The sequence below is a fragment of the Symphalangus syndactylus genome, chromosome 11, assembly GCF_028878055.3.
Source record: "Symphalangus syndactylus isolate Jambi chromosome 11, NHGRI_mSymSyn1-v2.1_pri, whole genome shotgun sequence".
In the NCBI taxonomy this organism is placed as follows: Eukaryota; Metazoa; Chordata; class Mammalia; order Primates; family Hylobatidae; genus Symphalangus; species Symphalangus syndactylus.
The window spans coordinates 18,021,703-18,045,833 of record NC_072433.2 but is presented as its reverse complement, the minus strand read 5'-3'; the positions used below and the strand labels follow the sequence as shown (position 1 = coordinate 18,045,833).

The 24,131-nt window shown below is 52.4% G+C and overlaps 1 long non-coding RNA gene across 1 annotated transcript; it reads right to left on the bottom strand.

Annotated features, from left to right (window-relative positions):
- Positions 1 to 2,427: 2,427 nt before the first annotated feature.
- On the bottom strand, positions 2,428 to 16,729 carry LOC129457840 (uncharacterized). The gene is made up of 5 exons (XR_008649402.2): positions 16,395 to 16,729; positions 15,979 to 16,146; positions 4,841 to 4,951; positions 4,145 to 4,257; positions 2,428 to 3,139 (listed from the first exon to the last, which is right to left on the bottom strand). It is a non-coding gene; the product is annotated as an uncharacterized lncRNA (long non-coding RNA).
- Positions 16,730 to 24,131: the final 7,402 nt, after the last annotated feature.

Sequence of the window (24,131 nt, the reverse complement as noted above, 5' to 3'; positions counted from 1 at the left end):
TCCCATTTGAAGGAGACTATAACCCATATGAAAAATGATAGAAATTACAGCTCGCCATCCCAGCCTGGCTGTTTAGGATATTGGAAGAAACATTAAGGCAGGGCCACCCTGATTATAAGGTAGAGGCAATGAGGAGAGGTGGGGGGAGCCAGGAAACACCCCCAACATGCCTTTCCCTGCTCCCTTCTGCATGCAGAGTAGCCAGTTCACCTCTCCCAGGTACCTTTGAAAATGTGGCTCATGGCCGGGTGTGGTGGCTGATGCCTGTAATCCCAGCATTTTGGGAGGCCAAGGCGGGTGGATCACTTGAGGTCAGGAGATGGAGACCATCCTGGCTAACAGGGTGAAATCCTGTCTCTACTAAAAATACAAAAAAATTAGCCAGGCAGGTGGCACATGCCTGTAATCTAAGCTACTCGGGAGGCTGAGGCAGGAGAATGGCTTGAACCTGGCAGGCGGAGGTTGCAGTGAGCTGAGATCATGCCATTGCACTCCAGCCTGGGTGACAGAGCGAAACTCTGTCCCTCCCCCGCCCCAAAAAAGAAAGAAAATGTGGCTCAGTAGGAATTAGTGAGGTGGGCGCCAAAGTGCTCATTCTCAGGCCTCGTTCAGTCTGGGGAGGACCCAAATTTCTGCCCCAGTTTCTCCTTCCATCAGTCCCCACATTCAGGCCAAGCTAGGTCCCACCTCCGAGCACTACCCATGCTGCCTGAATTCCTCTCACCTACCCAAGGTTTGCCCTTCCCAGGCCCCAGGAGCTACTCTAATTCTTCGTGGAATATTCCTGGGTGGTTGGTTCAGAGACCCACTGATGTTCTGCCCCCAAATGCCTGGCGTTTCTCCTCTTCTGAACCACACCAATTAGCCTTGATTACAGAATGGACGCATTGTTCTCTAACAGTTTCATATGTGCAAGCCCCAAATCCCCAGATGGGAAGGGTGCGTGGATGGTGGGGGTGGAGCTAAGCCAAGCCTCTGCTCCTCTCTGGGCCTGAGTTTTTCCATCTCTGAAAGAAGAAGATGGCACAGAGACTCCATAAGCCCCCTTCCCCCACAACCATGAAATGCTTTGGCCTGGTTCTCTGGTCTTCAGGAAAGGTAAGTGATGATTGGCTGTCCTCCCACCCTCAGCCTCCACCCTTGGGCACTGTGCCAGGAAACCTGCTCCCACCAACCTCCACTCAAGGTCGCAGCCCTTGGCCTCCACCCCCAGCCCCACCCCCTGCCACTGAAAGGCAGCATTGGGGCAAACATCCTAAACCACCGAATGCTTCTAAAAATACGGTGTTTTTGTCAGAGAGCAACCTTCTACTTCCTTCGGGCTTTGATCTCCATGCAACCCACGGAGGAGAAGACACACTTACAATAACAGTTTGAAGCCTTCATCTTCCTTTGGGGTCTACCTCTCAAGGATTTTGAATCCCCAGCTGGGTGGTGGTAACCTATAGTCCTTCTGAGCATGCTCAGATCCAACTGCAGTGGCTCAGAGACTTCATACAGCTGGTCCTACCCCTGATCTATGGTCAGGAAGAAAAGTCCAGAACAGAGAGGCTGCCAGGGCACAAACTGGCCACAGAACACTATGCAAGTTTATAAGGCCCTTTACTATCTGCACTCTAGGGAGAAAGATTAATGCTATAGGGTAGAGCATAATAAAATCAGTGCTCAAGCACAGAAATGGGCTGTGAAAAAGGAACGGAGGGTCTAACTCTAGCACAGTCCCTGGACAGCATAGACAATAAGTATGTGTTGAACTTTTCATGAAGATCAAGAAATAGAGCATGGCTTGTGCCCTGGAAATGCTCCCTGTCCCACCCACATCCTTCCCTCTTCCTCACTGAAGGTTACCACTATTCCAACGTAGGGTAACCACTTAGAACGTTTCAGGTTTTCCCCCTAACTTGCCTACCCCCTAACACCACAGAATCATCGTGCGTGGTCAGATCAGATGTGACTGGGCAGATGGGGAAAGGTCTTCACACAACCTTGTGAACTGGACATTGGAAGCATGTCGACCGATGGGGACAGAGAAGTAAAGGGAGTTCCTGGCAAAGGGAAGAGCATGGGCAAAGGCTGGGCCACACTGAACAAGAAAAGCACAAATGCACACCATATTTGGCAGAAATAGAAGTATGGAAACTCTCCCACAAGGTCTGCAGACACATGAGCTCTTGCTGCCTTGCTGGAAACACAGGTACAAGCAGAAAAAACAGAGACAGTGATAAAAGGATCATCTATAAACAGACTGTGTACCAGGCACCGTTCTAAGCACTGACCACGTGGGTCCTGACAACAGAACTGAGTTGTCATTGTCCACATTTTTCCTAGAGGGAAACAGAGCCTCAGAGAGGGGACGTTCTTTGGCCCCAGATTAGTGACAGAGCCAGATCTGAAACCATGCAATCCAGATCCTGACGAATAAGCCCATGCAGGCCGCACTCGAGCCTTCATGCAGGCTGGGCGTGTGCTTGGTAAGTCAGATCCTGGCCTTCCTGCTTCAGTAGGTGTCCAGGGAATAACCCCAGTGCCCGTGTACTCAGGTCTCCTTTGCGCCACTCTCCGCTCGTTGCTTCATTCAGTCCGCCAGCAGCCCTTGAACTAAGTCCTGGTGTTTGTTATCAAAACCAGATGAGGAACCAAGGCTCATTGTGATTAACTCACATAGTTACTAAGTGGTAGAGTGGGGATCTGAACTCAGATCCCTCTAATCCCAAATCCTGTGCCCCTAACTTCTGTATTCTAAGGCCTCTCTAAATCTCACCCCCTGCCTGGGAATTCCAGACTGTGAGTAATTCAAACATGTCTGAAAAAGTCAAAATCACTATAATTTCCTAAAGACTTTAATAGAGGCAGAACATCTCCCTTCAAAACAAAAAAATTATCAGCAAAACTGCCAAGGGGGCTCTGAGTCACTGTCTTGGGCTTCTCCCTGTTTTGGAGGGGGAGGTGTGTGGAAGAGCTCCAGGGCACAGGCCAGCCTTGAAAGAATAAGGGTGGGGTCCTGGCTTTGTCCCTCATGTGCTGTTGAATCCTGGGGTAGTGTCTTGACATTTCTGGATCCAGTAAATTAGCCAGGCGTGGTGGTGGGCGCCTGTAATCCCAGCTACTCCGGAGGCTGAGGCAGGAGAATCACGTGAACCTGGGAGACAGAGGTTGCAGTGAGCTGAGATCGTGCCACTGCACTCCAGCCCAGACAACAGTGCAAGATTCCGTCTCAAAAAAAAAAAAGATTTGTTGGTTTCCTTGGGTGACCTCTGACACTGATTCTGGAATCACTGGTGTCAGATTACCCCAAAACCCCAGCGATCCCCCACACAGAAGGAACAAAGGTACTATACTTATAGGATTGACACACAGTTCAGTAAATGCTAGGGCGTAGGTTACTATAGATTTGCACGCAAGTCTTCCCTCTCCATTGCAACCCTTGCCACTTCTCAGGGACCAGCGGAGCTGCTAGAATTTCCTTGTCTGGTGGTTCACAGCTTTGACCAAGTTTTGCCAAAGACACCTGCAGCAAAGGCCTCTTTCAAGCTAATGCACAATCATCCTTCCATGGGGATAAAGGTGACTTATGGATTCATGACCCTGAGTCATAAATCTACTAGCAAGCAATCTGCTGCAGTTGGAAACAGCAGCTTTCTGGCCCTTGGCAAGCCTGCATGTACTTGTGAGTCATCTGAGCACAGGTGCATTTCAATTGATAGAACTGGATATGGGTCCTGAAAGGTTAGATGTAAAGAGAACCTCATTTCAAATGCCCTGGGGGAAGCCCTTGGCTTCCTAGAAGGGGTAATAGCACTGCCTGGCTTTTGAGTGCAGTTATATACTGACGTACTGGGAGTATGAGGTATGGTGAGGAAGGTGTGCACAGTGGCAAGATTGACACACACGCATAATAGCGTGTGTGTGTGTGTGTCCAGAATGGCCCAGGTTGTGTTCCTTTAGAGCGGTGTCCCAGAGCTGTGCAACACGGTAGCCATGCATATGTTTATAGCATGTCTACAGGAAAACAGACCAGGCCATGCACTCCAGGCCAGGGCAGGCTGTCCCCTCATGATGCAAAGCAGAGAATCCCATCTCTGGCCAAGCCCAACAGACCTGTAATTTCCTGGCTGGTTGGTGATGTCTTTCCACAGAGTCTTACCAGGCTTCCCAGATGTGACTTCAGATGAGCACTGGTGTCAAGAGCGTGAGCCGGCAGAGAGAAGTATTCCAGATCTTCCGTCCAGGTTCTTCGATCAGGCTCAAAGCAGTGGGCTGGGTACAGAATGGGCCTCCTGGGTCAGCCCTGAGCATACATGGCTCCACCTGCACCCACAGAGTTCTAGGGGGAGTGGAGGCGAGGGTACCACTCTCTGCTGCCCAGAGGACTGAGCCCAGGAAGAAACAGGCTGCTGAGCTGATACTCCCCAGAGAGGGAGAGAAAGTGGCCAAGGCAGCCCCTCTCTTGTGGGCCTTTCCCTATTCTGGGAAGCACTGTGAGATACCTTTGAATGTCCCCCAGCTGTGAGTCTCCCGTCTGCCTCATCTGAGAGTAATTGTTACTTTCCTGCAATCTGTAGCATCAACCCCACTGAAATACCCCAGAGACCAGAACTGTGTGATCCTGGACTCCATGAGGCCAGTGAGTGAGGGGTGGGGGGGTGGGGGGGTGGGGGGGTGGGGGAGGGGTGGAAGGCAGGTGCCCTGCTTCTTGGCTTAATGCAAAGTCAACAGGCTTGAGCACTGCCTCATCCAACCAAGCACGAAGCTATTCCAGCCGGAGCGCTTGGATCCTTCCTGCAGGTGCAGGTCATTCGCGTTCCAAGCAGCTCTGGGCCCTGGCCTCCACAATGCATACCTGGGCAGTCAGAGAGAGTGCCTGATGGATATCTGCCCTGCCTTGTCTGTCTTCCCATCAGGGTCCAGCCCAGGTACCGGAACAACGACAGAGTTTCTTCCATATCGAACTCTGGTGTGTTAGAGGGGCAACAGAATGAAAAGACATGAAAAGGCTGGGCACGGTGGCTCACGCCTGTAATCTCAGCATTTTGGGAGGCCGAGGCGGGCAGATCACGAGGTCAGGAGATCGAGACCATCCTGGCTAACACGATAAAACCCCGTCTCCCCTAAAAATACAGAAAATTAGCCGAGCGTGGTGGCAGACGCCTGTAGTCCCAGCTAGTCGGGAGGCTGAGGCAGGAGAATGGCGTGAACCCGGGAGGCGGAGCTTGCGGTAAGCTGAGGTCATGCCACTGCGCTCCAGCCTGGGCGAAGAGTGAGACTCTATCTCAAAAAAAAAAAAAAAAAAAAGACATGAAATGGGGCAGCTGCCTTTGTGCTCCCCAGTGAGAGGCCCTAGTGCCAACGGGCAGCCTGCAGAGTAGGGAGGAGCTGCCCTGGGCCCCACAGCTGCCATGTCCAGGGCAGAGTACACAGTGATGGGGCTGCCAGGGCCACTGCTGGGCTCCTGCCCAGACTGCAAAGGCCTGGGGAAACCCAAGGAAATGTCTTCAATTTAACCAAGAGCTCTGAGTTTCCCACGTACATGCTGCAGAACCCAGGAGTCACCCCATTTGGGAGCATCAGTTCCTCCACATGTCCAGTTTCCTTTTCTAGCATTTCCCAAGGGGAACTCCACAAAATGCCAATAGATGTGCCATGTTAAAAAGGTGGTGTGGTCAAATACATTTGGAAAATTTGAGATTAAATAAAACGGTTGTTTTCTGAGCAGAATATCTCAGTGCCTTTATTTAACATGCAAATATACATCTCAAAAATCCAAGAGGAGGCTGGGCACAATAACACACACCCATAATCCCAGCAGTTTGGGAGGCTGAGGCAGGAGGCTCATCTGACGCCAGGAGTTCGAGACCAGCCTGGGCACTACAGGGAGACCCCATCTCTACAAAAAAATTTTAAAATTAGCCGGGTGTGGTGGCAGGTGCCTATAGTCCCTGCTACTCAGGAGGCTGAGGTGGGCTGATTGCTTGAGCCCAGGAGATTGAGCCTGCAGTGAGCTATGATTGCATCACTGCACCCCAGCGTAGGCAGCAGAGTGAGACTCTGTCTCAGTAAACAAATAAATAAATAAATCCAAGAGGAAGACAGAGTGGACTATTTGCCAGATGTAATCTAACTTTTTCTCACAGACTATCACAAGACTGGGGTTTATTGGAATCCTTGGGTGGCCTTCCTCTATACCTAATGCTGCCATCCCCTCCCACTGCCCAGTGATCCTAGTGAGCTAGGAGAGGCGAGCTGAGGCACAGCACTGTAGGACTGCACTGCCCAGTTTAGCAGCCACCAGCCACACGTGGCTATTTACATTTAAATTCATTGCAACTAAATCAAATGTAAAGTGCAGTTCCTCGGTCACACCAGCCCCACTGTAAACGCTCAGTGGCAACATGTGGCTAGTGGCTACTGTACTGGACAACACAGAGAACATTTCCGTCACTGCAGAAAGTTCTGGAAGAATGGTGCTCGTCTAGCTTCTAGAGAGGCTGGGAGACAAGCCCAGAGCCATAGAAAAATTCTAGGAAAGAGCCAAACCAGCTTCACCCTCCCACTCTTGGCTTCAGAATCTGAGAACCAAGCTCCCTTGAGACCGATCAGCCACGGGTGCCAGCCACCGAGTCAGACTCTACGCCGTGTGTCAGAGGAGTTTCACTGAAACTGCAAGGAAGCGTGTGTTTCCTTTCCCCAGGGCCCGGGATTGTGCGGGGCAGCCCCTGACTCCCCCGCCTCGGTTCCCTCCTAGGGGCTTCCTCCTCAGCCCTCCCCAGGCCCCACTGACACTGCCGAGGGCAGTGAGTCCTGGAAGAGGGAAGTGAGGGGTTGCGCTCCTCTCTCCAGTGCTGCTTTGTGGAGTCCCAGTCCCAGAGTGCCCTCACCCTCCATGCCAGGTGACAAGGCATCTAAGAGATTGCCTCTGCCCCCAGCCAGGGACCAGGCCCACAGCTTGACTGAGCAGCCCCGGCTGCAGGATTTGGGGCAGCTTCTAGGAGCTGTCTCTGCCAGGGCTCTCGGCATTATCCAATCCCAGTCTTGGGGAAGGGGGCTGTGGGCCATACGATCTCTCCTTTATCTAGCCAACTAAGGGTGATCTGCTCCCACACCCCTGCCTTCCTCCTTTCTATGCTTATCTATATTTTCTTTTCTTTTCTCTTCTTCTTCTTTATTTTTATTTTGAGACAGGGTCTCACTCTGTCACCCAGGCTGGAGTGCAGTGGCATGATCAACCTTCACCTCCTGGGCTCAAGTGATCCTCCCACCTCAGCCTCCCAAGTAGCTGGGATTACAGGTGTGTGCCACCACACCTGGCTAATTTTTGTATTTTATGTAGAGAGAGGATTTTTCATATTGCCCAGGCTGGTTTTGACCTCCTGAGTTCAATCTGCCTGCCTCCACATCCTAAAGTGCTGGAATTACAGGCATACGCCACCGTACCAGCCCCATCTTTAGACAGACAGTTATGGGCTCTCCAGCAGGCAAACTAAGGCCTAGCTAAGGGGCTTGCAGCCCCCTCTGGGGAAGCTGTGGATTTCCTGGGACTTAGCCCATTGCTAGAGACTAGTGGTCCCGGCGCACATCCCTACCAGCGTCTCCAGTGTTGCCTCTCTCAAAGTACACGCCTGTCTCATAAAAAGATATCAGCATTAGTGCTGTCAGGACCCTTCACATCACTGCAATTAATGAACCCCACAGTCTCAAACATCCTGTTTGCAATATTTTGATAATGGCATCCTGTTTTCTTTTGGAAGGAAACCCAGGTTGGATTGATTAACAAATACAATCATTATTTAACCTCAGAACTTGGTTTTGAAATTAATTTACAATAAAAGAAAAAGTCCTCACTAAATAATCTGTCTAATTACATGTTAAGGACTCAGAATGGAAAACATTCAGGAACACAAAAGACCCAACCAAGCTCATTAGCTCTTTTTGCCTCTAACTTATCTCTATGGCAACTCACAGAGGGTCCAGGGAAAAAACGGTTTTTAAAATTAGATCATCAAGAACTTCATCCAGAACAGCCACAACACAAAACTCTTTCAAAAAGCCTTTGGTGGTTGAAATGGTGAGAGTATGTTTCCTGATCACAGATGAGCACAGGCATAGGGGAGCCTCTTCCCGGAATCCCTCGGCCACCTCAGTTCACCCTGTAGAGGTCATTTCAATGGCTGGAAGGTGCTTGGTCCTGCATCCCACACCCACGGCGGAGGGGCCGCTGGTGAAGGTGGTGGAAATGCTCCTCTGGACGTGGTGGGGAGAATAGGAGAGTGTGTGTTTTCTCAAAATGAGGCCCACAGACAGAAGGAGCCAGACGTCTAATTTTGCCTGCAACTGCAGCTCAAGGTTCTGAAGCTTTTTCCACTGGGACTCTCACAGGACAAGTCTTGCCAACACAAGGATTCCTTTCTTTTTCTTTTTCTTTCTTTCTTTTTTTTTTTTTTTGAGATGGAGTTTCGCTCTAGTTGCCTAGCTGGAGTGCAATGGCAAGATCTCGGCTCACTGCAACCTCTGCCTCCCAGGTTCAAGCGATTCTCCAGCCTCAACTTCCCGAGTAGCTGAGATTACAGGCGCCTGCCAGCACGCCTGGCTAATTTTTGTATTTTTAATAGAGAACGGGGTTTGACCATTTTGCCTAGGCTGGTCTCAAACTCCTGACCGCAGGTGATCCACTGGCCTCGGCCTCTCAAAGTGCTGGGATTACAGGTGTGAGCCACCACGCCCTGCTTCTTCTTCTTCTAATTATTATTATTATTATTTTGAGACAGAGTCTTGCTCTGTCACCCAGGCTGCAGTGCAGTGGCACGATCTCAGCTCATTGCAACCTCCATTCCCTCTCAGGTTCAAGCAATTCTCCTGCCTCAGCCTCCCAAATAGCTGGGATTACAGGTGCCCACCACCATGCTGGGATTACAGGCACCCAACACCATTACTGGCTAATTTTTGTATTTTTGGTAGAGACAGGGTTTCACCATATTGGCCAGGCTGGTCTCAAACTCCTGACTTCGGGTGATCCGCCTGCCTCAGCCTCCCAAAGTGTTGGGATTACAGGCGTGAGCCACCACGCCTGGCCAAGGATTCCTTTCTTTCCGAACCAGTCCTCTGCTAACCTCTGACAATGCTCTCCTCTCAAACTCCTGGACAGGTGGTGGTGTCCTGGTGGCCCTGACCACCAGCTCCATCTTTATAACATGAAGACCCTTGGCCCCAGGCCTCTGAGGCCTTCTGCATGAGCTGGGCCTGATCTTTTCCTTGGGGCTGTCTGCAGCCTGCACAAGTGAGGGGACTAAAGCCACGCCCAGCTCCTACTCTTACCCTGAGGGGCCCTCCCAGAGGGCCGAGTCACTTGGGGAGGGAGCAAAGTGCAAAAGGTCCAAGTTCTAGTCCACAATGGGTAGGAAAACAAACCAGCTCAGCTGCACCAGATCCAAAGTCATGTTTGAAGGCCTGTAATTTTGAAGGCCCAACCTGTTCAGGAGCAGAGGGCAAGCCAGGCTGGACTCCAGGCTCTGATCCTGAAGGAGCAATGAGAAGGCAGACCAGGCACCGCTGGGGCTACACAAATACTGGGTAAAATTCTGACACAGAGGAGAAACAGAGACTCATAGAGAGACACTGTAGGAGAGAAGGAAGGTGGGCAGAGAGGTGGACAGGCAGGAAAGGCAGAACTCATTGAAACTTACCAGCTCACAGCCTGTGTGCTTCAGGTCGAGCACAGCCACTTAGAAGTAGGGCTTTGGGTGGACTGTGATTTGGGCCGTCAAAATAAGCCAGCATCTGGTTGGGTCTGGCTTGGGGAGGGTGGCTCCGGCTTACCCTCTGTCACTGCAGAACTGCCCTTCAATGGGACCAGCCTTTTTCATTCCCAGAAAACCCCTCTGCTTCTCAGGGCCCTAAAGGTGCCATCTGGGGATGCTAGAGGAGGCTGGAGCCCATGGGGTCCCTCTCACACCCTTCCTTTCCACTTCCTCCTCTGGCTCATGCTCCTTATCTGACCAGCCTGGCACAGTCTGGCACAGCTGCAGAGGGTCAGAGCATCACGTATGGGGAGTCATAATGAACATGCTGCACGGCCTCCTGGAGGCAGCCTTTCTCACCTTTCTCAACCACCTTCTTTTTTTAACTTTTACTTTTTGAGACAGGATCTTGCTCTGTCACCCAGGCTAGAGGGCAGTGGTGCAATCACAACACGCAGCAGCCTTGACCTCTTTGTCTTAAGCAATCCTCCCAGCTCAGCCTCCCAAGTAGCTGGACTATAGGCGCATGCCATCATCCCCAGCTAATTTTGTTTTTATTTTTTGTAGAGACAGGGTCTCCCTAAGTTGCCCAGGCTGGTCTCAAACTCCTGGGCTCAAGTGATCCTCCAGTCTCGGCCGCCCAAAGTGCTGGGATTATGGGTGTGAGCCATCACGCCTGGCCCCAACTACCTTCTTTATCTCCCCAGAATCTATTGTCCAGGCCCAGGGTTGAGACAGAGTGGGAAGGGGTCCATCCCACATTCCCCAGGCCTCGCTGGTACAGCCTGGCCCCTTGGCTGATATGGGGTCAATCCAAACATGCCCTGTGAGCCCAGCCTTATGTGGCTGGCCCTGTGCATAGGCACAGGCAGAGAAAACAGAAGCAGCAGGATGCTTTTTATTTGTTAATCTAGCTTTGATGCCCCACCTCCTTCTCACAAGGAGTGGAGGCCCCTCAGGGAGTACTAAGTGCCAGGAGTATAGACCCTAGCAGTGGCCTGGGCTGGTCTCCAGGAGGACGAGGCAGTCAGAGCTCTCCCTGAAAGCAAGCTGGGGTTAAATATTTTTAGGGCAGAGGAGGCATAAACCAGCCAGAACTACCTTCCTTTCTAATCTTACCCAGCCATTAAGCTTTGAGAGTATCCCCCTCATTTACATACATTCACATTTGATTTCCATACAATGTAAAGAATGGAAAATTCCCCCAGTGCTTAGCCCCAAGATTACGGTCTCTAATACTTTATTCCCACAGCTGCGGCACCCTGTCACAGACGGGGTCCTGCCTGCGATCTAGATCTGGGCTCCCTGCAGCCTGGGACCCAGCCTGTGGCCTCCTGCCTAAAGGTAGCAGCTCCTGTGAAGGAGGTGGCAGCAGCAGACACAGGCCTAGCAAAACAAGGTACTTTCACATGTGACTCACACCAAGGACCAGAAGCAGAATTACAGTGTGATAAACCAGAGCCGGCTGAGACTCCGTCGGGGAATCCCCTCCAGCTCCCTCTCTGTTTCACTCCTTTAAAAAGCCCTGGCCATGGCCCAGCACTCTAGAACCCTCCAAGAAAGTGCTGTGCCTCCCATCCAGGATGGGCAGCGGCCATGTCACTTCATCCAGGCCCCTTGACTTTCTCTCTGGGTTCTTGGGCTCAGAAATTACATCTAAGCAGAGAAAGAGGCAGAAGTGGATTCATCCCAGGGGCAGAGCTGGAACTGGACCCGGGAGCAGTTGCTGCCTTGCAGGCCCCAGGGCTCTATGCTCATATTTTTCTTGGCCTGGCTTCCTCCTTCTGATCCACTCTCTCTGAGCTACCCATACACATGCAGCAAACTATTCTGCAAGACCACCAGAGCTGATTTCTCTTGCTTGCAGGGAGTAATCCCAACAGAAACCAGACATTCTCTGTGATGGCAGGATGCCCTGAAGTCCTTGACAAAGGCCACCTTCAGCTCCTGACACATGTCTGGATTTTCTGCCACCCTCAAGGGACCAGCATGGCTTCAAATCCTGCTCCTCTCAGTTTCCAGGGGCCTGACCTTGGGCACTTCCTTTCTCCGAGCCCCTAATTCTCTCACCTAGAAGATGATGCTGTTAATTAAGAAACACAGGACTGGCCAGGCGCGGTGGCTCGCGCCTATAATCCCAGCACTTTGGGAGGCTGAGGCAGGCAGATCACCCAAGGTCAGTAGTTTGAGACCAGCCTGGCCAACATGGTGAAACCCCATGTCTATTAAAAATACAAAAAAATTAGCCGGGCGTGGTGGTGCATGCCTGTGGTCCCAGCTACTCAGGAGGCTGAGGTTGCAGTGAGCCGAGATCCACCACCGCACTCCAGCCCGGGTGACCGAGCGAGACTCTGTCTCAAAAAAAAAAAAAAGTCCTGGCCTGTGAGCTGTTGTGAGCTTCACCAGTGTCGGCACAGGAGGTAATCCGTAAATGTGAGTTAACGTTGTTCCTGTCACCATTGTTATTGCTATTATCCCACCAGCCTGAGTAGCTGAGTCAGGGTAGGGTCGGGACTCCTGACCGCTGGGTCACTCTCAGGGACACCTTGTGCCATCCCTCACTGGGGTCCTCGTCAGCTGTGTGTCACAGCTGTCACCAACACTGACGTGGGGCTCCAGCAGGAGTTTCAGAACTGCTGAGCAGCTGCCAGGGCTCAGATGCAGCCTAGCCCTCCCATTAGGCCCCATGTTAGCGACTTCATTCCAAGAGACACCCTTCTAGGAGTCATGGGAACCAACATGCTGGCCACTAGGCCAGTTTTGGAGTCCAGGCGAGAACGCTGTCGCAGCTCCCTGGTGACTGGAACGAGACCGCTTGCCCATCCTCCACTATTCAGTGGCAGCAGCTGTGACGGGAGGCACAGGGGAGCGGTTTCCTTTTGAGGGTCCCGGGGTCCAAACATCACCCTGGTTACTTCCCACTCCTGCAGTTGAGAGGCACGGCCCCTTCCAAATCCAGCCACCAGGGGGGGTCTGTGAGCAGCCCCCGCCCCTCGGGGGACTCCGGGCCTCGCCTGGGCTGAGAGGGGAGGAGGCTGAGGAACGCGCCACACTGGTGGTGTGAATGGAGCAGATTCCCCAGCCCACCCCCCACCCCCCACCCCAAAGCTTTTATTTCCACCTGCATTTTAAAAATATTATTAGGCCTGGCGCGGTGGCTCAAGCCTGTAATCCCAGCACTTTGGGAGGCCGAGGCGGGCGGATCACCTGAGGTCGGGAGTTCGAGACCAGCCTGATCAATATGGAGAAACCCCGTCTCTACTAAAAATACAAAATTAGCCAGGCATGGTGGCGCACACCTGTAATCCCAGCTACTCAGGAGGCTGAGGCAGGAGAATCGCTTAAACCCGGGAGGCGGAGGTTGTGGTGAGCCGAGATCACGCTGTTGCACTCTAGCTTGGGCAACAAAAGTGAAACTCTGTCTCAAAAAAAAAAAATAAAATAAAAACATTAAATAATTTTTTTTAATTACAAAAGCAACTCATGGTCAATTCATGACATGGGTGCTCTGGGTTTTCTGGTTTGTTTTACTTAGCTGCATGCTTCAGGATTTCCTGAGTTTGGGCTATGGGGCAGAGGAGGGTCCCTGCCTCTGGGCCTCAGTTTCCCCTTGGTGCATGTCGGGAGGTCCTAGTGTTCTCTTGAGTCTCCCTGAGTTCTCAGGGAGTTGTTAGAGTCTCTTTCTTTGGTGTTCAAGCCTGGTCCCAGAGAAAGCGGGACAGGGAGGACCAAACCTCGGCCTCTGCTCCCAAGGCCTCTGCCCCTCCCACAGGAGCCCTCACTGTCCTCCCTCCCCTCTGAGGGCCGGCTCAGCTCAGAGTCTCTGCTATTTGGGGCACATCATGACCCCACGCCCTGTCCAGACGGTGTCATTCTTTTATTTATTTATTTATTTATTTATTTATTTATTTATTTATTTGAGACAGGGTCTGGCTCTGTCACCCAGGCTGGAGTGCAGTGGTGCAATCTCAGCTAACTGTAGCCTCCACCTCCCAGGCTCAAGCCATCCTCCCACCTCAGCCTCCTGAGTAGCTGGGACTACAGGCATGTACCATCACGCCTGGCTAACCTTTGTATTTTTTGTAGAGATGGGGTTTTGTCATGTTGCCCAGGCTGGTCTCAAACTTCTGGGCTCAAAGTGATCTTCCCACCTCGGCCTCCCAAAGTGCTGGTATTACAAGCATGAGCCACTGTGCCAAGCTGGTGTCATTCTTTAACTTCACACCAACTGACACTGTTGTTTCTCTGGGTGCTCTGGCACCTCCCATGGCAGAGATCGACTCCCCTCTGCAAGGGCCTCATAGTTTAGCTCTCCGCCAGCCTTCAAGCTGGTGCCCTGAGTACTTCGAGACTTTCTGTGGGCGCATAGGAAAGGCCCAGACAGCATTTCTCACGCTTGGAAATGCAGACACACTGTGAGCCTGTCTCAGGTATGAGTCCCAGCAGCCAAAGGGTTGTTTTTAAGTGCTTCCCCCTTGCAGATTTAAATCTCATCCTCAAACATAAAACGAAATGTTTACCAGCACTGCCACACAAGCGTGAGTAGCTTAGGCACAGGCCAGAACACCACACTGATAGCTCAGCTCAGCTGAGCTATCTTGTAGCAGAAGGAGCGGGGCCAAAAAGCCTTGGGACTTCTGTGCCTCCCCAATTTGAGGCCCTAAGAGCAGGGCTCAGCAAGGGGCACTAGGAGCGCTGCTCGGCTCCTAGGTGGGAGTAGAAAAGGCAGGCTCATCTCTGAGGACCTGGGGCTTCCTCAGCTCCTCAGTTCCCACCTTCTCAGAACCAGATGCCAGGCACCAGCCCCAGGGGCAGATTGGAGGGACCCACCCAGCCCACCCTGAGCCCTGGCCTGGGTCCCGAAATCCACCATGATGGGCAAGTTCTGTCACTAGGGCCCAGTCTGCTGCAACTGAGGAAACCCCCGCCCCAACCAAGGGGCTGTGAATTTCAAAAGGGGAGTTTTTGGCCACAGAACCAGTCCCACAATGAATCAGGAATGAGCAGAGAGGCCCCATGAAAGCCCTTCCCCTCATCCCTCATCTGTCTCTGCCATGTACCCATTTTCCCAGGCCACTACAAGCCCCAAGAAGGGAGGTGACTTGCTCACAGTCAGCGGGTGCAGGGGTGCTGGTGGCTGCCCACAGTGGGTGGGCGTCCCTGAGCGGGTGAGAATCCCAGAGGGAGGGAGAATGGCTGGATCACCGCACAAAGGGTCCTGTACGTGCAGGGCGAGAGGCACCAAAGCTTCGCATAGAACAGGAACAAGAATCTCCAGTTTATAAGGGTGCCCTCTCCCCGAGATGCTGCCCTCTGAGCTAGGTCCACCCTGGGGGCCCCTCAGGCCTGCTGGGGGTAGGGAGAAGGAGGCAAGGGATGCAGGGTGGGGTTGCTTTTAACCTCCCTCCCCCACCTACCTCCTGCTTCAGCTTTTTCCAAAACCATGGGCCAGGAGGAGAAAAGGAGAGAAATTCTAAAATTCTAAAAACAAAAGACCAATTTGACCACGATGGGGAAACCCTTTAAGATGTCGGTAATAACAGAGCAGTGAACAAAGACTAAAAACAGCAAAGCTGACAAGGAAAACCACAGGGGCCCACCAGTGACCCCAAAGCGAGGGGATATACTTTCACCACTCACAACGGATGCACTCAGAGGAGCTGCCCTGCCACGCCCAATCCCAGACAGCCCTGAAGGCTGTAGGCATGGGGGCAGGGGTCCCAAGCGGTTCCTTGATACTGTCTCCCGTAAACAGCATGCTATTCCCTGCAAGTGAGGCAGCACTCTGATGCCCCTGCCTTGGGACAGTGACTTGGACCCATCTAGCCTACCTCCTGAGAGCTCCTGAGAGCGTGGCCCTGTCTAGCCCTGGCACCCAGCAGAGGCTGGGAAAGAACTCCGTGAATGGATGACCATCAGCAACCCTGAGATGCCCCACCTCCACCAGAAGCTCTGCAGCCCCCGGCTCTTTCCCCCTGCTGGCTGATAACACCATCCCCATTGATCTCCCAGGAGCTCCTCTGTGTTAAAGGAGACCGGGGAGGCCTCCAATAACTTGGGGTTCCTGCTGCCCCCCACTATCCTCACAAAAGGAACAGGGTGAGCTCTCTGTAGGCTGCAGAACTAGAGTCAGTTTGGAGCCCCAAAACTTTGGAGCCCAAAAGTTTGAGTTGTATGACCTGGGCGAGTCACTTCCGCTCTCTGAGCCGCAGTTTCCACGTCTGTAAAATGGGGTTAAAAGACCTACCTCTCTGGGCTGCTGTGAGGATGAGATGAGATAACACACAGGAAGGTGTTCTCACTGCATGAGTGTTCCCAGTCATTCTTATGGCCAAGAGGTATTTACTGGACATCTGCTCTCTGCCAGGCCCTGTCTCTGCCCAGGGGACCCAGTCATGAGCAAGACTGAGGAGTCCTGTTGGGAGAAAACAGAAAATGAGAGTGAGCAAAACACCCTAGGCTGCAGCCACCACCCACACCCAGGGACCTGCATGGGGAGCTGGGTCTCCCAGCTCCTGTGCCTTGCTCCTGGAGGCCATCTGGGGTGGCCCTGCTCCCTTGGCAGTGCCCCTGCCCAGGCAAACACAGCCAACCCCTGATCTGACTTTGGGAGCTGCCCACACCAGAAACCCCCTCTTTCTAGGACCCCAAGATGGAGCTTACTCAGCTGGAGGGAACAGGGCTGCAGTTTGCCATCGAAGTCACCCAGCAAATTAGTCAGAGGAATCTCTCCGGCCTGAGGGGGAAGGGGCCCTTCTTGGCCCACCCCTCCTCCCTCTACCAGCTGATGTGTTGTTGGTCAAAAGTGATCCAGTAGACGCTTCACCTCCGTAGAGAGGCTGCCAGCCCTGGAATAGGCAGGGCTGAGTGGTGAAGAGCCCCGGACCTGGAGACAGACCATCCTGAGTTTCAACCTTTGCTCTGCCTTTTACTAGCTGTGTGACCTCAGGCAAGGAACTTGACCTTCTTGGGTCCACTTTCCCTAATAATAGTCATTCCAAGCTCATGTGGCTGTGGTGAAGACCAAACAAGGTAATTGATGTGAAGCCCCTTGCATAATACTAGGCATGGGTGAGCTGGGCAGTTAATTTGTATACATTTAACAAACACAGGACCACAACCTCTTCCAAGTACATTAAAAACAATAACCAGTTTAATCCTTACAAGAATCCAGTGAGACAGGCAGTGTTGTCATCCTATCTTTTTTTTTGAAACGGAGTCTCATCCTGTCGCCCAGGCTGGAGTACAGTGGCGCGATCTTGGCTCACTGCAACTTCCCCCTCCTGGGTTCAAGCGATTCTCCTGCCTCAGTCTCCCGAGTATCTGGGGATTACAGGCGCGCGCCTCCACGCCCAGCTAATTTTTGTATTTTTAGTAGAGATGGAGTTTCACCATGTTGGCCAGGCTGGTCTCAAACTCCCGACCTCGTGATCCACCCGCCTCGGCCTCCCAAAGTGCTGGGATTACAGGCGTGAGCCACTGCACCTGGCCCGTCATCCTATCTTACAGATGATACCGAAGAGGGTAAATGACAAAGAGGGTAAGTGACTTACGAACCCAAAAAGGGTAAGTGACCTGCCAAAGCCACAGAGCTACCAAGTGGCGGGAGCAAAATGGAAACCCAGGCTCTCTTCTCTCCTATTTCTTCCCATTTTTCTCCTTCCAGTTCCTGGTTTTAGAAAAAGTTGAAGCCCATGAGGGGTGGCTGGCTTAAGAATAATCTCTCCCTCTGGTCCCTGTCCTCCCTGGCCCCAGAAGGCCTAAGGCTACCAGCCACTCCATTAGGCTGCCTCTCCAAAAAGAAGGTGATGTTGTTGGTATGAGGCCCCCTCGAGATCAGACTCTTACAGACACCACCCCTGCTCCAGCCTCCAGCCCCACTTTGGAGCCAGAGGTGTCCAAACCTTTGCCCTCACACTCACCTCAGAGCCTGCAGCTGGTCAGATGCCTGCAGTAGGCTCAACCAGGCCAAGCAATGGGCAGAGCCACACAGGAAGTAGAAGGGACTGCTCACAGCCTCAGAGGGGCCAGGAGGGCCGACAGCCCCTCCGTGGCTTCCCTCCCTAGAGAGCCCCCAGCCTCTGCTCATACACCTCTGGTGACAGGGAGCTCACTGCCTCTGCTGCAGCCCGGGCGGGCCATGGCTGGCCAGCTCTGACTGCTAGACGTGCTTCCTCAAGCCGAGATGAAATCTCTCTGTGTAATTTCCTCCCATTAGTCCCGTCTCTGCCCCCAGGCCCCTACATGGCCAGCCGGCTCCTCCAACCTGCAGACATCTGGAGATGGTCATCTCTCGGCAAGAGGAGTCACCACTCAGGCTGAACGTCCTGGCAGCCTCAGCCTGGCCTCAGAAAGCAGGATTCCTGGTGCCCTCCCCACCCTGGTCCCCACTATCCACCCATGACCCCTGCAAAATTGCAGGATTGCAAAGGCAGCTGCTTGCTCAGGCAACAGATGCTAAGCACCGTGACAGGCCTGGTCCTGAGCTCAGCCCTGCTGCCTGGGAACAATAATAATAAGTGACAACAGTCACCACTCAGCAAGTATCTATCTACTCTGCCCTAGACATTGGGCTAAGTACTCTACAAGCAGGAACTCATCCCATCTTCCCAGCTCTTTGAGACAAGTATTACTCTTACCCCCACTTAACAGATGCGAAAAAGAAGGCTCCAGGAAGGAGGTGGCTTGCCCAAGGTCCCGCTCACACTGAGTAAGTGGAGAAGCTGATTTCACACCCAGGCTGTGAGTTTCAAGCTCAGCTCTTGACCAACAGAAAACAAAGACACAGCAGCAGAGGGACAGGAGACTCACTCACAGGAAACAGAGGCCAACAGCTCAGGATATGATGGTGGCTTCAATTCTAAAGGCAATGGGACTCCTGAAAGGAGAAAGGATCTCTGCAGACCTGGGGAGGTGGGGAGGCTTCTTGGATTAGGGAGAGACCAGGAATGGGCCTTAAAAAGAAAAAGACGCCTCAGACTGCAGAATACCCAGCTAACAAACAAACTGGAAACCCATCCGTCCCCACTCCCAACGCCCACCCTGGGAGCCTGAGGAAACACACTGGACCATTATGCAACAGCCCCATCCCCTGGGCAGAAAGCATTTATTAAGTGCCACAGTATGCTTGGCCCATGTTAGTATTCAGCAGGGCCACAGATGAAGGTGCCATGATCCCAAGAAGTGAGAATCCATTTGGGCAGGCAGGAGGCCTGGTTAGAGCTGTGGTGAGCAGTGACTACAGGATCTGGTATGGGTCCTCTTCAAATTTACCCTGCCCACCACATCCTGTTGCTCCTTCCCCTACTACCCCTGTTGTCCTGGGCTGGAGAGGGGTGAATATGGAATAAGACGGTGAGCTTTCCTTGGGGCACTGAGCCAGGAAAGTCTTGAAGCCCCATGCAAGGCAGTGGGTCATATACTGGGAGGTAGTCTATTCTAGGAGAGGGGACAGACAGGGAGAGCCAGTGTCCTGGGGAGGGAATACTTAGAGGAATTGTCCCAGGTGGCAGGGGTTGGAGGACTGTAGGAACTGAGACATGAAAAGGTGCCATTCTAGGCAAGGCTCAATGGATGGCCAAACTCTCCCCCAGGACCTAGTTCACCTAGGTCCTAGGGACCCTATGGGGTCAAAGTCTACCATCACCCAGAGGGTGGCTTACTGCCCCACCTGGAAAAGGCCACATCCTCTTTAATCCCTCTTCTCTCCTAGGCTGACCTAGGACCTCCTTCCTCCAGGAAGCCCTCCCTAACTGCCATGTTGTGTGCCATGACATGCATAAAACAGCCAGGAGGGTTTCTGAACCCCTGGCTCCCAGAGCCTCTTTTGCGCCTAATGTCTTCCACAAGATGGTGAGTTGCCTGACGGCAGGTACGGGGCCTGCTAACTACTCCCTGGATTCTAAGTGATCACCGCTATGGATGATCCATCCTTCCGTTCAGCCATCCATCCAAAAACTTCTGAGCACTGCAGGTTGCCAGTTCTGTGCCAGGCCCTAGGGATAAGCAACAAAGCCCTGTATAGCCCTGTCTCAAAAAGCGATATTGAATAGTTCTTTCTCAATAAGACATTCCTCTCTCAGTGTGTCTGAGGCTGTCTCACCAGGCCGCATAGGATTTAGTGCAGGCGCATTCCTCTGTGAAGCTGCAGGTGACTCCCACATGAACACCGGGCCTTGGTGTGCTCCACCTTCTGCTGCATTTGTGATGCCTCTTGTCTCTCACCTCTGGTCTCAAGGCCATAAGCTCTTCATGGCATCCTTAGAACTTAGAGGCACCTGGCCGGGCACGGTGGCTCACGCCTGTAATCCCATCACTTTGGGAGGCTGAGGCGGTTGAATCAGCTGAGGTCAGGAGTTTGAGACCAGCATGGCCAACATGGTGAAACCCCATCTCTACTAAAAATACAAAAATTAGCTGAGCGTGGTGGCGGGCGCCTGTAATCCCAGCTACTGGGTAGGCTGAGGCAGGACAATTGCTTGAACCTGGGAGGCAGAGGTAGCAGTGAGCCGAGATCGTGCCACTGCCCTCCAGCCTAGGCAATAAGAGCGAGGCTCCATCTCAAAAAAAAAAAAAAAAAAAAAAAGAACTTAGAGGCACCTGCAGCTTCCGGGTGAATTTGGGTCCAAAGAAGGCAGAGGACTGACTTGACTTCACTCAGCAAGCCAGTGTTGGGTCAGGGACTAGGACATAGGCTGGCACTCCCAACCCCTTGGACAACTGGTACACCTGGCAGCCTAGGACCTGGCACACAGTGGCCACTCCACGTTTGCCTTTGCTGTCACCACCTTGGTGTCTCTGACTCTAGACCCCTTCCTGGGGAAATTCAAGCCTAATGTTTCCTTCTGGTGAGGGAACCACAATCCCATTCATCAGGAACAATGGCTGGCACAATGTGGGAAAAATAACCCATGGGAAATAGCCCTAACAAGCCCCGTGAAGCTCTGGGGCAGCTCTTCTCATAATTTGCCCATCACCTCTCAAGCCAATTTGGCCAAATTTCCTTAGGATTTTATCAGGAAATATGAACTGCCAATTTCGTTATTGTCTTTATTTTAATAACAATTCTTGGTTATTATAAGAAGTCCGAGGGATGGAGCTGGAGGGGAGAACCCACAGAAGAGTCCTTCCTTCCTTATGAAGAAAGAACTGACCCCAAAGCCCCATTGCTTCATTTTAAGGGCAGCTGTCTGGTACCTGATGCAGAGCAGCAGCATCCCAGCAATTGTGTGTGCTTGCCTTTCTGTAGGTCACAGCCACCTACATGCACACACATGGACACACACGCCTCAACAAACAGCGAAACTACACAGAGTTTCCAGAAAGCAAACTGTGTTTCTAGTAACAAACCACAGTCTACCTCTAGGACCTGTGGCCGGGTTTTGCCCTGAGAGGATGCTCCATGGGAAGCGCTCCTGCCCAGAGCCAGCAGCCCAGCCTCCAGGCGGCTTTGGGCAAGCCCCAACAGGATGCCAGGCGGGCTGGTGAGCAGGAAGAGATGCCGCTCACAACCTCTCCTCGCTGTAATTTACTAAATCCATCTGGGGCTCCTTTGAGCCGTTTGCTGGAAATGCCACATTTCAAGGGTCTCCCTGTTAGAAAAGGTCAGAGAGTTCACGCAGGCCTTTCATGTTAAAGGAGCTTGAAAGAAAAGGAAAGGAAATGTATATTTTCAGCTTTAGCCATGATTAATGGGCTCAGGCCATGAGAACATTCAGATGATTTACATGACGTTACATGAAGAGCCAATTAGCCTAACAACTTCCGAAAAATATCTCGTTCAAGAGCACCCATTAGACACTTGGAATGCACCAGGCTGCTGTTCTAAGCTCTTCACTAGGGTACAGTGATTCATCTCGACTGCACTCCAACAGAGCAGGGCAGGCCCGCTATGGGGAGACTGAGGCTCAGAGAGGGTCAGCAATTTGCCTGAGGTCCCACAGCTGGTAAGTGGCAGGGCAGAGATGGAAACTAAAGACTGCCCAAATCTAAAGCTGGAGCTCTTCTGCTCCAACAACCCTCAAGCCTTGGGAGTCTTGACTTAGTCCTGTTTCCAGCATCTGAGTAGTGCAAGTTCATTTGCATGAAGATGAAGCCTTATTAAATCACCAGCCCTGGCCTGGTCTGGATGAATCCAGAAGACTTTGGGGCCTCCTTGCAGCTGGTCCTTGTCCTGAAACTCCCTGGTCACCTCCACAGGGGCAACCACAGCAGATTGTACTCACTACCCTGTGGAAGAACCCCAGTGTCTATCATCTCTGTATGTGATCTGAGCCAATTCCCAGAACAGGTGGCCTTGGGTGGGCTCAGGAGAGAGATGGTACACACTGAGATCTGTCTGGCTCAAGGGAGAGATTCTAGGCCCTCTCTGCCAGCAAAGGTCTTGGGCCCCCTATATAGACCACCAAGATGATTCCCTAATCCTGTTGATGGCCCCCTTCATGCAACATGAGCCACCCAGAAAGTCAGGGCTCCAGATTAGTGACAGCTCATTTGTCAGCATTTGTCTGCCAAGACCACAAAGCAAATAAGGACTCCCTCTGGAATTTTATAATGGAACACTAGAGTGTGATAGTTAGGATGTGGGCTCAGGAGTCAGACTTCGTGGGTTTCAAATTCTGACACCTTCATTTTCAAGCTGTGAGAACTTAGGTGACTTAACCTCTCTGAGCTTCAGTTTCCTCATTAGTCAAATGGGGATACGAGTCCCTATGTCACAGGGTTGGTGTAATGATTAAATAGAGATAATGTGTGTGAAGCTCTTGACAGGATGCCTGGCACATAGTAATCACTCATTATATGAGGTTGGTCATTGTGTAGATGATGGTGAAGGAATCAGTGCTGACTAGACCAGGGGCTCCTGTGGGGCTGCACCAACTTCTGGGGAACAAATCAGAGCTCTTGTTCCTTTTCAGCTTTCCAAACCCTCCTAAGCCATCCAGGCCCACATGAAATCTACCTCCTTCAGGAAGCTACCCTGACTACTCTAGTCCACGTTGATCTCACCATATCTGAGCTCTTTCTGTCCATTATCTGTGTAGACTACTCTAGCACCTAAATCGGCTCTAATAACTCTTCAGCTTCTCAAAGCAGCCAATGGCTCCTGGAAGGCAGACACCTCTAGCCCTTCCCTCTCCACAGCCCAAGCCAGGGCTAGGTACACAGTAGATGATCCCTTAGCAAGTCTTCAGACTGATTTCAGTGTGGCTGTGGATGCCTGTGACTCAGCCCTTCTCTCCCTCACTCCTCCTCACAGTCCCACTCTCCCTACTCACCCACCCTCTCCTCTGGTTCCAGCCAGCAGGGTGGGGAGTTGGAGCTATGACCCCATGGGACAGTTGTTTCCAGACTATAAAATGTCCAAAGAAACTTGAGGGTGGGGGAGTTAACAGATGGGGAAAAAATGTTCCTTATGTTCTTTCACCAAATAAAGACACGAAAAAAAACACTTGTCCCACCACCATTTTAGTAAAGAAAGGATGTTTCCACACCAATAAAGCAGTAAGGGCATAATCCTTGATTAAAGGCTAATACGAAGCTGGAAAGTTTTAACCTTATTGAGAAAACAAAACAAAACAAAACAAAACAAAAAGAACCTCACTGTTGTTCTGACTTTTCTCCTTTCGCCAGGGACTGGAGAACACTTCAGCCTCCACTGATCTGTGTTGGGGGAACTCATGGGTCTGGGGACAGCTATTCTGGAGGAGGTTCCTGCTGAACCAGGGTTCCCTACAAACACATGAGGACCCCTAAAGCCATTGGGTTGGGCAGATCCGGATTCCCTTTCAGCTGTCCCAGAGGAGGCTCAGCCCAAGCCAGACCCTACCTATAACCTGAAGAGCTGAGGTGGCGGAGGCTCTGAACTCCTGTCCCTGTACCTCTCCCCTCCGGGCAGGGCCGAGCCCCACCTTCCCCGCCAATCAGGAGCAGATAAGGCGAGACTGAGCGGCAAGCCCACCCTGGGAGGAGGCTGGGAAGACCTAATGGGCAGGGTCCCCCTCAACTCCATCACCAAGCTGAGCACTCGTGCCCATGCCACCCCCCAGCCCTAGCCTGGGGAAAGGAGGAAAAGTGGGCACCCTAGCCCGGAGGTGTCGGGGGAGGGGGGTGTGGGAGCTGATGTCCGAGGCACCCCGCTGGGCGGGCACAGATAGGATCTGAACACAGGGAAGCATGCCCTAGCTCTTTGATCCGCAGCCAGCCACGCCGGGCCTGGACCCGGAGGGAGGCACGGCTGTCTTCCGGCCCGGCTTTGCACCGCTGCCAGGGGTCCTGTGGGGCCCTCAGCGGGAGAGGCGTCCAATACCCGGCCCTCCCCCAAACACCCTCTGTTCCAACTGCTCTCAGCAGAGGCGTGAGCGTCTACAGTGAATCCAGCACAGAAACCTGCAAGGGGGGCTG